The sequence below is a fragment of the Portunus trituberculatus genome, chromosome 50 (assembly GCF_017591435.1).
Source record: "Portunus trituberculatus isolate SZX2019 chromosome 50, ASM1759143v1, whole genome shotgun sequence".
In the NCBI taxonomy this organism is placed as follows: domain Eukaryota; kingdom Metazoa; phylum Arthropoda; class Malacostraca; order Decapoda; family Portunidae; genus Portunus; species Portunus trituberculatus.
This window is the reverse complement of record NC_059304.1, coordinates 12,436,393-12,451,458: the sequence shown is the minus strand read 5'-3', so window position 1 is coordinate 12,451,458 and position 15,066 is coordinate 12,436,393. Positions and strand designations below refer to the sequence as shown.

Genomic DNA, 15,066 nt, shown 5'->3' with positions numbered 1-15,066 from the left:
GCAGGCAGTTGACGAGGATGGGGTGTCATGTGGCCCGCGTGTGGGCGTTGAAGCGCGGCTTGTGGCGTCTCTGAGGCGACCGCGTCACTTGTTATATTCACTGACACCTGATGCCTTTCCCCCTTTGGTCTTCCTTTGCCCCCCACACTCTAAGACGATTCAAAGACGTTGTTAAAATGTAATTATGCATTAACACTCATAATTTCGCTTCCCTAAACGACGCTCACAAACTTTCAACGTTGTGGGCACTCCCTTCCTTTCTCTCTCACTTCCTGGTCTCCATCGGGTCTCTCTGGGCGTCTAGAGGTGCTGCGCTGACCTGCATTGCCAGCCATCTGTTCTCCGTAAGTCTCCTCATAGGAAATTGTGGAAGCCAAGTGGCCTGCTTAAATTTCCTTAGTTGGAATTTCTTTCTCTTGAAGAAGAGAGTTTATGACAGTACGGCAAGTCCCCGGAGGCCCCCACCCGACCTCCTGTCAGAAGAGGGAAAGGTCGTGCCAGGTCAGACTGGGATGTAACTTCTTGGCAAGCCTAAAAACTCGTTTTTATGAGCACCCTGCAGCACCGTGATATTCATACCTCTCACTGTAAACTCGTCCATCTGCGGGCGTATGTGAAATGTTCATGCAAGGAAAGTCAAGTGTGAGTGAAAGACAAAGAATAGAAGAATCCACTTAGCGTCACCTGTGGAGCCGCGGGAGTTTCACACTGCCAAAATTCTCTTGTTGATGAAATTTGTTTCAATGCACATTGGACATTGAATCAATTGATCATGTTTTCTTTCCGTTCTACTGTTGCCTCCTCGTCCTCTTTCTCCTTCTTTGTGGTGTCATATTATACGATTCGACGATTTAGTGTGCCTTTGGTCTATGAGGAGGCTCGCCAAACAGCAACAGAAATAGAAATGGTTTTACATCAATGCAACTGCACGCAAACTTCATCATTATTGTTGCGAGAGAAAGACCCAAATTCCTGCTAAGAACGGAATCATCAAAAATCATAATTGATATTTATTCCCGTCATGATAAGAATAATAATACACACACACACACACACACACACACACACACACACACACACACAAATCAGTCTGCCGTCGACATACATAGGTTCTCATTAAGTCAGCTATACACTTTATTAAATTTTATCCATCTGATATTGAGGACAATGCCCTTGCAAGCTGTCTGAACCCCGAGCAGTGGAGGGTGACAGTGTGGGAGAGGTGGAGGTGTAGAGGTGATGGGGACGCATGGCAGTGACGGAAGCATGAGTCTGACAGGACGTGAGAGGCTGGGACAGAGAAAAGGTGATGTCTGGGGATGACGGAGAGCGGGTGAAGAAGAGAGTGTGTGAGCTAAAGGAGTGGCTGAGATGAGTAAGTATTTTCACGTAATTTTCCCGTACGTCATTCTGTGAAGTCTCTAGGGAGCTTCTGATGACTTCAATTTACTTTTCAGTACGCTTCATGTTGATATGTCATTTTTAATTTTTTTTTTGTCCATATTTACATTACTCAGAAACTCAATTACTTGCGCTTACTGAGAAATAACAACAACAATATTACCTTTTATCTCGCACATACAGATATTACAACTCCTTGTTATCAAAACATGTTTGTCTACTATACCAGTCTTAGCTGGCATGTTTCTACGAATTATGTAGAAATGTTCTTTGAAATCCGAGAAAAGGTGTTTTTAATTATACATATATATATATATATATATATATATATATATATATATATATATATATATATATATATATATATATATATATATATATATATATATATATATATATATATATATATATATATATATATATATATATATATATATATATATATATATATATATATATATATATATATATATATATATATATATATATATATATATATATATATATATATATAGTGGACGTGACTAAGATATTTGTACCCTAAATTTGTTTTTTTCTTTCCATGTTGCTACAATTTTTTTTGCTCTCAATATGTCATCGAATAAAGAGGAGGAAGTCCAAGAATATATGTTTATATGTAATGTTTGGTTCTGTATATGGATTCCAACTTTTGAAAGATAAGTGTATGTGTGTGTGTGTGTGTGTGTGTGTGTGTGTGTGTGTGTGTGTGTGTGTGTGTGTGTTGAGCAGGTGGTGACATGTGCCCATCACCACCGAGGTATTACCCCTGGGAGTGTGTGAGGAGTGTGTGGAGGAAGGAGTGTGGTGTGTGGTGTGCGTCCCTCGCGCCGAGCCGTGGCGTCACTAGAAGCTCCACCACCACCACCACCCCGGCCAGGCCCCAGAGAGCGCCACTCTCAGTTGCTCTCTGCCTCTTGCCGCGTTCGGTCACGCCGCTCTGCACCTCCTCAGCTCTTGTGCTAACCTGCGTGGTGAAGCCAGAGTCGGTTCTCTTGTTCCCACTCGAGGGAAAACCTTTTCCCATAACGGGAACGTGCCATTTGTTACTCAGACATCATCCCTATAACCTGAAAACTCGGATTAACCTATCCCCTGTAAGGTTATCCTGCAAAACAGCGTCCAACCATCCTTGTGACTGCAAACCGAACGTGGAACCATCTACTGCCAGCCAGGAAATGTGTTCCAGATCCCGATGCCTAGACTGAGACGAGGTGTGAGACAACACGGCAGAGAATAGAGAAAGATAAGACAGGGAGAGTGTGAGGAAGGTAGAGAGGGAGAGGGAGAGGGAGAGAGAGAGAGAGATAGAGACTCGCTTCCAGTGCTGATAAGAGGTGGCGATCAGAACTGCAACAGGAAGTAAGTAGCACTGAACATCCTTCTCTTCCGTAGCGTGTCTGTGGTGCATGACTGCTGAAGGAGGGAGGAGGAGGAGGACGCAGTGCAGTAAGATAGAGAAGCTCCTCCTCCACCCAGTAACCTAAAGCGGCCGGGCGGACACTGCCACACTGCCTCACTGCTCCTCCACTTCTGCTCCACCCGCAACTCAGCTGGAAACTCACCCACAAACCAGCTAACGACATGGCCCAGAGACACTACTGACCTGGAACGACCTACACCCAGCCGTGGCGGTCATGATCTGAGGTGTGCGTACATGTGTGCGTGTGTATACGTGAAAACTTAAAGGCAGACCCAGGTGGTGGTCAGCCGGGCGGACTGCGGCACCGTATAAATAATTTTTGCTGGAACGGGAATTTCACGGAGCCACGGATTTCCAGAGGAGGAACGACTGGGCGCACGGAAAGCGGAAAATACAGACAATCGAGAGCAGGACAAGAGTAACGGACATTTGTAACACACACAAGGTAGGTCAAGGTCTTTAATTCACTTGTGATTTGAAGGCAATACTCTGTTCATGTTTTTCTCATTTTTCCTTTCTTCGCATTAACAGAATATTTGAATCACTTACAGGGCAGCAGAAATCCGTACTTTGATAGGCAGATAAATGGATAGGTAGATGAGAGAGAGAGAGAGAGAGAGAGAGAGAGAGAGAGAGAGAGAGAGATTGTTATAAAACTCAGCAGTTATTTAATATCCTCATACCATAGTCTCTCTCTCTCTCTCTCTCTCTCTCTCTCTCTCTCTCTCTCTCTCTCTCTCTCTCTCTGAGATAACGTGTCATCGAAATTTAAGGAACGAGTCTTAAAGAACACCCGGCGTCGACAATTGATGGCTCTTGGCTGCTGCAAATGACGCGATGCCTTCTGATATTTACACCTCTTGAGGAGCGTCTACTCTAGGGTTTCTCTCTCTCTCTCTCTCTCTCTCTCTCTCTCTCTCTCTCTCACACACACACACACACACACACACACAATGCTTCAATGCAGGAAAAGTGAAAAAAATATATCTCTATGCGTACAATTTCCACCACTGGCAGATCAATACAGTCCATGAAAACGAAAGGAGGGAGAGAGAGAATAAAAAAATGGGAAAAAATTTCGTAATGAAAAATGTAACGGCAGTATATATTCGCAGAAAAAAAAAAGATATATGCCAGAGATAAAAAGAAGAGTATATATATGGAAAAATTAGTTTGACGTCAGTACCTTCCATAAGATAAAACTGACTGATTAACTATTGACTGCAGCATAGAATATTTGTTACAAGGGTCTAAATAATTCTCTCTCTCTCTCTCTCTCTCTCTCTCTCTCTCTCTCTCTCTTATATATATATACGTTGAATGCTACAAGGAATCTAATTTTGTGACTCGTTCGATGTGTGTGTGTGTGTGTGTGTGTGTGTGTGTTACGTTTTACTTTCAGAAACCACTAAAGCCAAGGTTCTTTCCATAATTCTCGGCTCTCAATACCAAGAAAAAGGTTCTTGCATTATTCAGACACACACACACACACACACACACACACACACACACACACACACACACACACACACACACACACACACACACACACACACACACACACACACTGACACGCACAAATAAGAAACAAAAAAGCTTAACACACACAGATAGACAGACCGACAGACACACACACACACACACACACACACACACACACACACACACACACACACACACACACACACACGTCCAATATAGAATTCAGGAAAAAAATCTGTTTTCGTTTCACCAAATTGGACACGCTGTGCTTTGCTTGCAGCTGCTGTTTTTACTGGTTTTGCTTAATATATTTTCTTCTCACACAGGGAAAGGATAGGCAGATATTTTCCCGTCAGAATACTGCCTCCCATAAATAGAGCCTTCCTCGGAGAGTCAGTTCTGTGTAGTTTTCTGTTCAAACAATTAATGCAATATCGTAAAACTGGAAATCCATCCATCTTTTTCTTTTCCAGGATTTGAAACAATCAACTTATAGAAAAAAACAGTAAAACGGAATGGAATTAAGCAACAGTTCTTTTTCCTATGAAGGAAGAGAGAGAGAGAGAGAGAGAGAGAGAGAGAGAGAGAGAGAGAGAGAGAGAGAGAGAGAGAGAGAGAGAGAGAGAGAGAGAGAGAGAGAGAGAGAGAGAGAGAGAAAGGTGGAAATCTTTGTTGAGGTGGTGTTCTAAATTAGAGTAGTACTAAATAACGTAGCTTGAAGCGGTCCTTCAGCGGCGACAGCCAATACCGTGTGTGTCAGCGAGGGTAATGCCGTAAAATATATCGAGGCGGCGTCGCACTCCGTTATCAAAGTAGATTTACGACAGTTGGCCAACGAGAAGCAAATCTATTGCGGGGGTAAACATCGTTTTGGCGTTAACTAAGTAATGATGGCTGGCGTCCCGTGCACCCACTCCCACAGCCACAGCCAGTCTCGTGCCTCACTGCTACTGCTGCTGACTGGCTTTAGTCTTCCCTTCCACTTCCCTTCCCTTTCCTTTCACGGTTTCCTTTCCCTTCTCTGTTCATGCTTGCTTGTCAGGCCTTTCTCCATATCCTGCATTGTGTGTGTGTGGGTGTGCCTGCCTGCCTGCCTGTCTCCCTTGCCTGCCCGCCTACCTCTCGCCCTGCATCCTCCCCGTCACCGACCCACTCACTGTACCCTTCCCTTATTTCTTCCACCACACTCGGAATGGAATAGTTGCCTCGTATATACGTTCCGGTCCTCTTCTATACTGAGTCTCTGACGCTGGAGTTAGTGTATAACATTTCTGCTTTCGAGAGACGATAGTCACTCTTGTCATCATATATTTTTTAAACTTTTATTTTACTTACTTAAGTCTGGTGTTTGCACTTCTCGTGCTGTCTCGTGCTTCCTGCTGTGTTCTCCCGCTGTGCTAACTGGCAGTGCCGCTCATAACCCGCCGTGCAGTCAAGTGCCTTCTGTCCTGCCTCCTACATTGCTCCCCTACAAACACACACCCCTCATTCCCTCTCCTGCTGTGTCCATTTGTTTTCTGTCTCCCTTTTCGTGTACATCCTCCGCCCTGCTTTTCGTGCCGGGCCCTCGTCTTGGCAGCAGCCGTGCGTCAGGCCAAGAATTCTGGTGTGACTGTGAACTAATGCCGCTGCTGCAGGATATTCCCTCGTGGGCGAGGCTGTTTCATTTTTAATCCTAGAAATTGATGTATCCTTCCTTCTCAGCCTTGCATCGGGTTTTACGAGTCCGTCTTCAAGTACATCAAAGCTCCTTCAGTTTTTCCTTTAATCAAGAATTCCTGACTGAACTCAACTCGATCTTTTATCATGGCCAGAAGGAGAAGGTTTGGTTTTCCACCCACATCCCGCCTGCAAGTGTTGCGTCTTCAAAATCAGTAAAACGAATCTTGCTGCGGGAGTCTCTCAACTCAAAAAAAAATAAATAAATAAATAAAAATGAAGACAAAAAAAGAAAAGACAAAGAGAGAGAGAGAGAGAGAGAGAGAGAGAGAGAGAGAGAGAGAGAGAGAGAGAGAGACAAAAATAAGTGACGTTCTGAAGCTTCTCTGTTGACGCAGGCTGATGAATGATTAAGCTTACGAAGTTACGAAGGAGAGAACAGGTGTGGAGGAAAGAGAGATAAGACAGAGAGACACGAAACATGGGGCTGAAGGAGAGGGTGTGTGGAGGAGACAAGGACGAGACAAAGGCACAAGAGAGGAGAATAAGAGGCAGGTGGAATTAGCTCTTCCTTGCCTAACCAACCAGCCAACGGGAAAGCAGATCCGAGAGGGTTGAGGCAGTTTACCGTCAGTGTGCCAAGACTCACTTTACCGACTCGGTGCCTCAGTGGTCCTTGCTCACCGACACCGCCAAAGGGAGGGACATGGGGAGGCAAGGAGGGAGGGTGGTGAGCGAGTAGGGAAGGAGGTGAGGGACTAAATCTCCAGCCTTTCCTGCCAAACTTAGAAGATAATGTCGCGTCTTGATCTTGGCTGTGTTTGTGTGGGAAGAATTATCGCGCCTTAATCTCCCGTTTGACTTCAGAAATATGAGTATATTCCATTCCACGGGGCGTATAAACTGGGCGAGATAAATAGAAGAGCATGTAGCGACAGCATGTTTTAGAAAGCACTGAAGTTATAAAGGCGAGTAGATAAATATAAGGAGAAACAAAGAGAGTCTAAACGAATCCCTTGAGAAATAGTATAAATTCTCTCTTCTCTCTTCTCTCTCTCTCTCTCTCTCTCTCTCTCTCTCTCTCTCTCTCTCTCTCTCTCTCTCTCTCTCTCTCTCTCTCTCTCTCTCTCTCTCTCTCTCTCTCTCTTTCTTCTCTCCTTTTCTTTATGGGCAAGAGTAAACGTCCTCCACTTACGGAAACGAGTCTGCTTCGTCTTAGTTTAGAGAGATTACTTGATACAAAAACAAACTTTTTATGGTCTCCCCTCTAAGGATAAAGAAAAAAGGGGAAAAGGTCACCTCGTATTTTGTTTATAGCTATTCATAGTTTATTTTTCTCTCCTCCCGTTTTCTCTCATTTCAGAAACCAGCTAATTAAAAGTGAGTGCGGAGTATTAAAAGTGGATATGAATATTTATCTTTTCCCTTTTTTTAATAATGGTGATAAACGAAGACGAAGGAAGGAAGGGATAAAGAAGAAAAAAGAAAAAAAAGGAAGAGTAAGATATGAGAAAGTGAGAGAAGAGAGATGGAACAGTAGTAGGAAGGGAAAGTTAGGAACAAGAAAGCATACAGAGAGAGAGAGAGAGAGAGAGAGAGAGAGAGAGAGAGAGAGAGAGAGAGAGAGGAGTGAGAAGGAGTAACGAAGGGGGATCTGGTGGCCTCTAACGCACTCCAGGTAATGACCAGGTACGCCGGCTCAGGCTTATTTGTTATCGTGGGTTACCTGAAGTTTTTTTTTTTTATTTGCATTGCTTAGGACTCAGGTATTTAATTAGGAGAAAGTAAGGTTATAGCAACTGTTTTAATTTTATTTAGCTTTTCGTTACTTCAAAGGTCATTTCACTTATCACATAAATAGAAAAACCATAATTTTCTAACCTTTTCTTATCCAAAGTAAAAAGAAGGTAATAAATATTTGTTTTGTTTTTCTCTTTATGGAGAAAATTAATGTTATATATAGCATCGTATAATGAACTATTTTCATGGTATTTTCGGGATCTGTGATGTAGCTGACTGTAGGATCATTAATATGTAATGAGTAATTATAACTCCAGAAAGTATATCAAGCAGAAACAGGAATAATATTATATTTTACTCTTCCATTCCTTTACCTCATTATCATTTGTGCTTGCTTTCCTCATTGTTTATCTGTCTTTTTTTTTTGTTTCTTTTATCTTTTATTCTTCTTTTTTCTATTTTTTTCTGGGTGAGTCAATGGTCTCTTCTGAATGACATCAAAAACTGCTGGCTTTCTTTGGCAGACTGAAAGGCCCAAGTGTTTTAAGTACTCGACTGGAAGGTTAAAGGATGAAATGTTTTGTCAACCGACTTTCATTCACTCGGTCATTCACTTTTCTTGCTGCATTTCCACTCACGACGCGAGTTTCTTTGTCTGTTTGGTCATTATCTCGTTTCTTCTTCTCTGATTCCCTCGCAGTGTGCTCCTGTCTCTGTTTGACCTTTACATACGAGCAACATAAACACCCTTGAAGTATTCTACACCCTATTACACTTTACTCGATCTTTAACATTGTTTTCGCTTCTTTACACCTAGATTGCTTTTTATTCGTCTCAAATAGAAACAGGCAAATGTTAAATGAAGGGAAAATACGATGAAAACCACTCCATTTCTACAGCAATATAAAAAGCGGGAAATACAACGGAGACGGTACGATGGTTCTCTTTTCATGTGCACGAGTCGCCGGATGGACGCAGGGAAGGGGGATGTCGCTGAGTTTCACAATTGGGCGGTAAAAGTGAGAGAACAAATGTGCGAACTGTTTGATTCTCTCTCGCCAGGAAAGCCAACAAAACTGACAGGATAGTATGTTGCTGGGCCGCGGATCAAACAGGACTATGGACAAGCTGGAGTAGAAAGTGGTAAAGCAGAGAATAGCTACTAACTTCAGCGTATACAGAAATAGCGGAAAAAGGAGACAGACTAAGTTACAATTGCAAATGAAAACCAATAACAAGAGACAGTATAAATAAATAAAAAACAAGGAAAATAAGGACAGACAACAGTATAGATTGAAAAAAAATAAAGGAGATAGCAGAATTTTTCATGATAATTGGAAAAATAGAAATATTAACAATAAGAGAGCTAGTCAGAAGCGAGAGACAAACAGTAACACATAGGAAAGAGGAGTGCAGCGTCCCCACACACGAGTCGATTAACCCTTTGCATACTTGACTGACTTCTTATTGCTGGTTGTATCATTTCCTTGGAGGATTTCTTTTCATGCCATTCAGAGGAAATGTTCGGCATATAGAAGCTTTTAAGATCGGATCACGTTGCACACTGAATGATGAAAGGAAAGTATCTAATACTTCCACGGGTATCTGAAGGACGTAGTGTATTTTTAGATATTCTTAGTATTGTGTGGTTTGTCTCTTAGCAATGCGTCTCTTCCACAAACAGAGATTGGTATTTTCACTTAGGGATGCCGGAAAACAAGAAGGAATGTTATATGATAGGAAGGTATGGCATGTGAAATACGTAAACGCGAACTCCTTTCTCCTTTTCTTACTCCTCCTCCTCCTCCTCCTCCTCCTCCTCCTTCTCCTCCTCTTTTCCACTTCCACACCTTGCCAATATTAAAGATGGGTATGAAAAATAAGACAATATCGGTAAGGCAAAGAAAAATATTATATTTTTAAACACTTCTTACGCCTCCCGCCAGATTCCAAGTCTGAACAACACGAGAGGAGGCAATAAGTGTATACAATAAACTTGTTTTTTCACTTAGCCTTCTCTCTCTAATCCCTTTCCAGCGTTCATGTAGTAGTAGTAGAAGTAGTAGTAGTAATAGTAGTAGTAGTAGTAGTAGTAGTAGTAGTAGTAGTAGTAGTGTAGTAGTAGTAGTAGTTGTTGTAGTAGTAGTAGTAGTAGTAGTAGTAGTAGTAGTACCAATTGTAGTAATAAAAATAATAGTAGTAATAGTGGTGGTGGTATTAATAGTAGTAGCAGCAGCAAGAGGAAGAGGAAGTGGAAGAGGAGAAAGAAGAGAAAAGAAAAGAGGAGAATGGTTATATTATATAAGAGCAATTCAGATAATGACATTAACTTTTCTTATTTTACGTATTCAAATGTCATTTCGGAAGCTGTAGTATAAGTTATGTATATATGTGTAGTGTGTGTGTGTGTGTGTGTGTGTGTGGTATGTAGTCTGTAGTCTCTCTCTCTCTCTCTCTCTCTCTCTCTCTCTCTCTCTCTCTCTCTCTCTCTCTCTCTCTCTCTCTCTCTCTCTCTCCTTCCAGGCCTTATCGTCATGAATATTCTATCCTATTTCACTTACAACCTCCAATTCAACTTTCTTATTCCAGTTTTTACGACTCAAAACAGCAATCGACACAAAAATTTTAAGTGCAAACACCATTTCTGGCAGTACTTAACTCTTCCCTCGCGCCGCAGGACACAACCCGCCACTTTGTCCCTTCAGCCCAAGAATTGCAAGATATCTATCAGCATTTTTATAATCCCGATCTTATGCGAGAAGGAAACCAATGAAAATGTAACATATGACTCTTTCTTTCCTACACTTTCTCTTTCCTCATATAGAGATGTTTTTTGTGCTTACGTGTGTGTGTGTGTGTGTGTGTGTGTGTGTGTGTGTGTGTGTGTGTGTGTGTGTGTGTGTGTGTGTAAGTATCATATACATGGCTTCCACCTTACCTCATCTCCCCCAACATATTCTATTCCCATTGTACTTCAAATAAAAATAAACGATATGGAAGGAAGGGAGGGAGGGACGATAACAGAGAGAGAGAGAGAGAGGGGTGAGGGTGGAAGCAAGGTAGGAAAGAAGGGTGGACGGTAAGAAGAGATCAGTAGTAGGAGGGTTCAGGAAAGAGAAGTCGTAGAAAGTCGCGAACGAAGAGGAGTAGTAGTAGTAGCAGTAGGAGGAGGAGGAGGAGGAGGAGGAGGAGGAGGAGGAGGAGGAAACACAAGTAGATTATGAAAATTACTACCGACAAGAAAGTAAAGCAAGGAAGTAGAAAAAGCTAGAAAAAGTACAAGAAACTTTACCCTGAAAAAGTAACAAGGCATCATGTGATACAGCGAGGATATTTTAAACTAGGAAGGAAAAGCAAGTGTCGTGCTCCGAGCTGTTGCACGACGTTGCACAAATTGTCTAGCTACTGGCTATAAATAGTCAAAGGTTTTTTCTATCTTTAATTAACAAAACTAATATCTATACATAAGGTGTTCGATACGGCGCCGACAAGTAACAATCACAACTCTTTCTGTTGCCTTCTCCACTGCAATTATTACAATTTCTCTTACAAACATCCTTAAGAATTGCATTAATCTCGTAGATATTCTCGCATCAAAACGGATTTCACTTCAAACATCATCCACAATATCTTCATAACGTATTACAACATCTGAACCCGGTGCTTTATTTCTCCGTAAATCTCATACGTAGTACGTACAATATTACCCCTTTTTCCCAGCTACCCGTATATAAGGATGACCTTTACTTGGTACATGAATGCAAGCAACCACATGACGTACCACCAAATATATTACCATACACATATAATTACCAGACTCCGTTCAACAAAATGACAACGTAACACCACCGAAATATAATGACAAATATTGATATCTCCACACAAGTGACTTCCCTCAAATAATCTCTTTCTCTTGGTACCCATACATGGAACCACGTTAACTTCGTACACAATTACACACTAGTAAATATGTTATGTAACTTATTCGTCAGAGCAACACACATGCACATACGTAGGTAGCCGTATACAAATTCCCTTACTCATAGATGAAAACGCAAGTATATAACGACGTCATTATGAACCAAAGTACAACCACATAAACCATAATAAACTAATACCACATAATACCTAAACCTCCTATCATGCTTCTTCCTCCATTCTAATTTACCTCAAAGACTGCATTGCAACTTATAAGCTCCACTTACTGGTTATATATGAAGTACAAAACGCCGCCCTCAGCTATGCAGCCGAGGGTGGCCCGCTTAGAGCCGCGGTTGTCCTCTCTGCTTCCTCTCTCTCTCTCTCTCTCTCAAACCTCTACAATTTCCCTTCAGGAACTTATGGGGGCGTGTCTTGACCCACACAACACGCCCCTCAGAATGTACCATTCACCAATCAAGTACAAGCTCAAATGAACTCCACGTGTGGTACGAACAACATCCAAGACGACAACACTACCACCGGATGTTTACATGACCTTTTGACCCTCCTGCCCTTCCTAATCTCTTTTATGGCTGGATACTGTTACACACCCCATACTGGCGAACTAGCATACTTCCATATATCTTTATTTCTTGTTTCTTATATTTTTCATATTTCACTTATGATGTGCGCATCTGACACAAGTTCAGTGAAAAGAAGGAAAAAGTGAAATTAGGATGGAAAAGAGTGTTAAGCTATATAGAAAGGAAAAATAAGATCAGATTATGGAGTATAAAAAGAGACTTATTTGATATGGAGGAGCAGTTCAAATTGCCTAAGAAAAGAGAGTTATGTGAGATTAGAAAGCCGATAGGAATAAGGTGTGTTGCCGGAGTACTATCTCTCTTCACCAAACAACTACTTCGCTCCTTACACCAAATCCTGAGCAGTGATAGTCAAGCAAAAGAATAGGTATCAGACCTCTCCGAAATTCTACCGTTTCTCAAATAAACATTCAGAGTAACGTTAAATAAGCAAGAAATTCACAAAGAAAACGCAATTTGGTTCCCGTTCTTCATTTTTGAAAAGCCACACACAAAATGAGAAACTACAAAATAATTTACAATCGCTATTCAAGCTAAGGAAACGATTTGTGTGTGTGTGTGTGTGTGTGTGTGTGTGTGTGTGTGTGTGTGTGTGTGTGTGTGTGTGTGTGTGTGTGTGTGTGTGTGTGTGTGTGTTCATTACAGCTACTATCACCAATACGATCACCACCAAAAACTATGATAATAACTATCACCACCACCATAACAACAGCAGCAAAAGCAATAATAATGATAATAATAATAATAATAATAATAATAATAATAATAATAATAATAATAATAATAATAATAATAATAATAATAATAATAATAATGATAATAATAATAATGATAATAATAATAATAATAATAATAATAATAATAATAATAATAATAATAATAATAATAATAATAATAATAATCATTAATAATAACACCAATGATAATACTCGTAGCATCAGCACAAGTTCAAGTTACCACTGTGGGAATGCAAGTCATATACCTACTTGGTCTGCATAGAGGAGAGAGAGAGAGAGAGAGAGAGAGAGAGAGAGAGAGAGAGAGAGAGAGAGAGAGAGAGAGAGAGAGAGAGAGATGGGGGGAGTGGAGAAATGGTGCATTATAGAAAATTTAAAGAGAGGACAGTTAGCTGGAGAGTTAATGGAAGCACTTCACAATGCCCCTCCTCATTTGTGCGCACGAAAAGAGAGAGAGAGAGAGAGAGAGAGAGAGAGAGAGAGAGAGAGAGAGAGAGAGAGAGAGAGAGAGAGAGACACACACATATATATATACAAATATGTACATGTATACAAACAGACAGCCAGACAGTATACAAACCAGCAGTCAGACAAATAAAAAGATCAATACAATACAAACAAAAAGGCCCTGTTTGAAAATGAAAGATAAACAAAAATCATTAACTACTGAGAAGAGAGAGAGAGAGAGAGAGAGAGAGAGAGAGAGAGAGAGAGAGAGAGAGAGAGAGAGAGAGAGAGAGAGATAGAGAGAGAGAGAGAGAGAATGAAAATTTGGTAAGAGGAGAATTTGACAAAGGAGCACAGGCCATACTTAAAATAAATTCATTCCATGTGTAAATATTTGCAATAAACTCCTCACACTCAGCCCATCAGAGCCCAGACCAGACTAGCCTTCACCGAGCGTCCACCACCACCACCACCACCAGGTATATTGCAGCAGTGGCCCATTAATAATTCAAGGACGTGACGGTGAAGTTAATTTTTAATCGTGCTGATGGCCCTCCACTGCGCTTGTGCCATTGAGGGCGTTGAAGGCCAGCTTGGCTTATCCACTGGAGGAATGTGATGATGTGACCTCCACCTCGTTCCTTTCCGATAAACGCTTAACGCCTCCACCAAATCCACTAACCGCACTCGTTCCGCGCTCGCCTCACCTCCTCTGCTGTGTATCACGGAAAGAAAGGAAGCGAAGGGAAGAAAATAATACATGAAAAGAGACGAGGTAAAAAAAAAAGACGGATAATTAGTTAAAAGAGGATTATAGTCAGAACAATAAGCAGGTATATAATAAGTATGACCTTCTCTTAACCTTTACAGTGACCCTAATTATGGACATGTGGGTTAAGACCATTGAATATGTCAGACTTAATTATGGCTTCAGTAATATGTTGTTTTCCCACCAGTAGCTAATCGGTCTAATATTTTTCCCTAACAATAGATAATCGTCCTGTAATTAGTGGTCATTTTCCCTGACGCCTCACCCAGCGCTGCCGTGACGCTTTGGTGAGAGTGGCGATCCTTGTGGTGATAAAAAGTCCCAGTTGAAATCTACCCAATTGTGGCGACATTAAACTTTCTTTACGTAAATCAGTTTCTTTAAGAATTTTAATACCATTGGATTTTACATGCGTGGTAGTAGTGTTCGTTGACTTTTTATCTTATTCAGTGATTGGCATTGACACCTTCCAGTTTATTTTCTTCATGCGTGGAGGATGCAGGCAGACACTCACACAATCAAGAGAAAAGAATAGAAAAAATTCTCAACCTGAAAAAAATAATCTACCTGGAAAAATAATTGAAGAGAATATTTTAAAGCAGAGCTCTTTATTTTCAAAGACTCTTTTCTTCAAGCATTGTAAGGCAAAGGAAGAGAAAAGAACAGAAAAAGAGAAAAAATAAAAAATACGTCGAGTTCCAGAGTTTGAACAGGACTTCACGTCTTCCTTTGTTAATGTTTGACTACGTATCTAGACAAACACACACACACACACACACACACACACACACACACACACACACACACACACACACACACACACACACACGATACACAGTCACACACAAACACACCATTTATTCG

The 15,066-nt window shown here is 41.2% G+C and overlaps 1 protein-coding gene across 2 annotated transcripts in view; it reads left to right on the top strand.

Moving 5' to 3' along the window:
- Positions 1 to 2,334: 2,334 nt before the first annotated feature.
- LOC123499764 (zwei Ig domain protein zig-8-like) overlaps positions 2,335 to 15,066 on the top strand; it is a 186,968-nt gene continuing 174,236 nt past the window's right edge. For both annotated transcript variants that reach the window (XM_045248219.1, XM_045248218.1), the window contains exon 1: positions 2,335 to 3,287. The gene's annotated coding sequence lies outside the window, so the exon portion shown is untranslated. The remainder of the gene's footprint in view (positions 3,288 to 15,066) is intronic.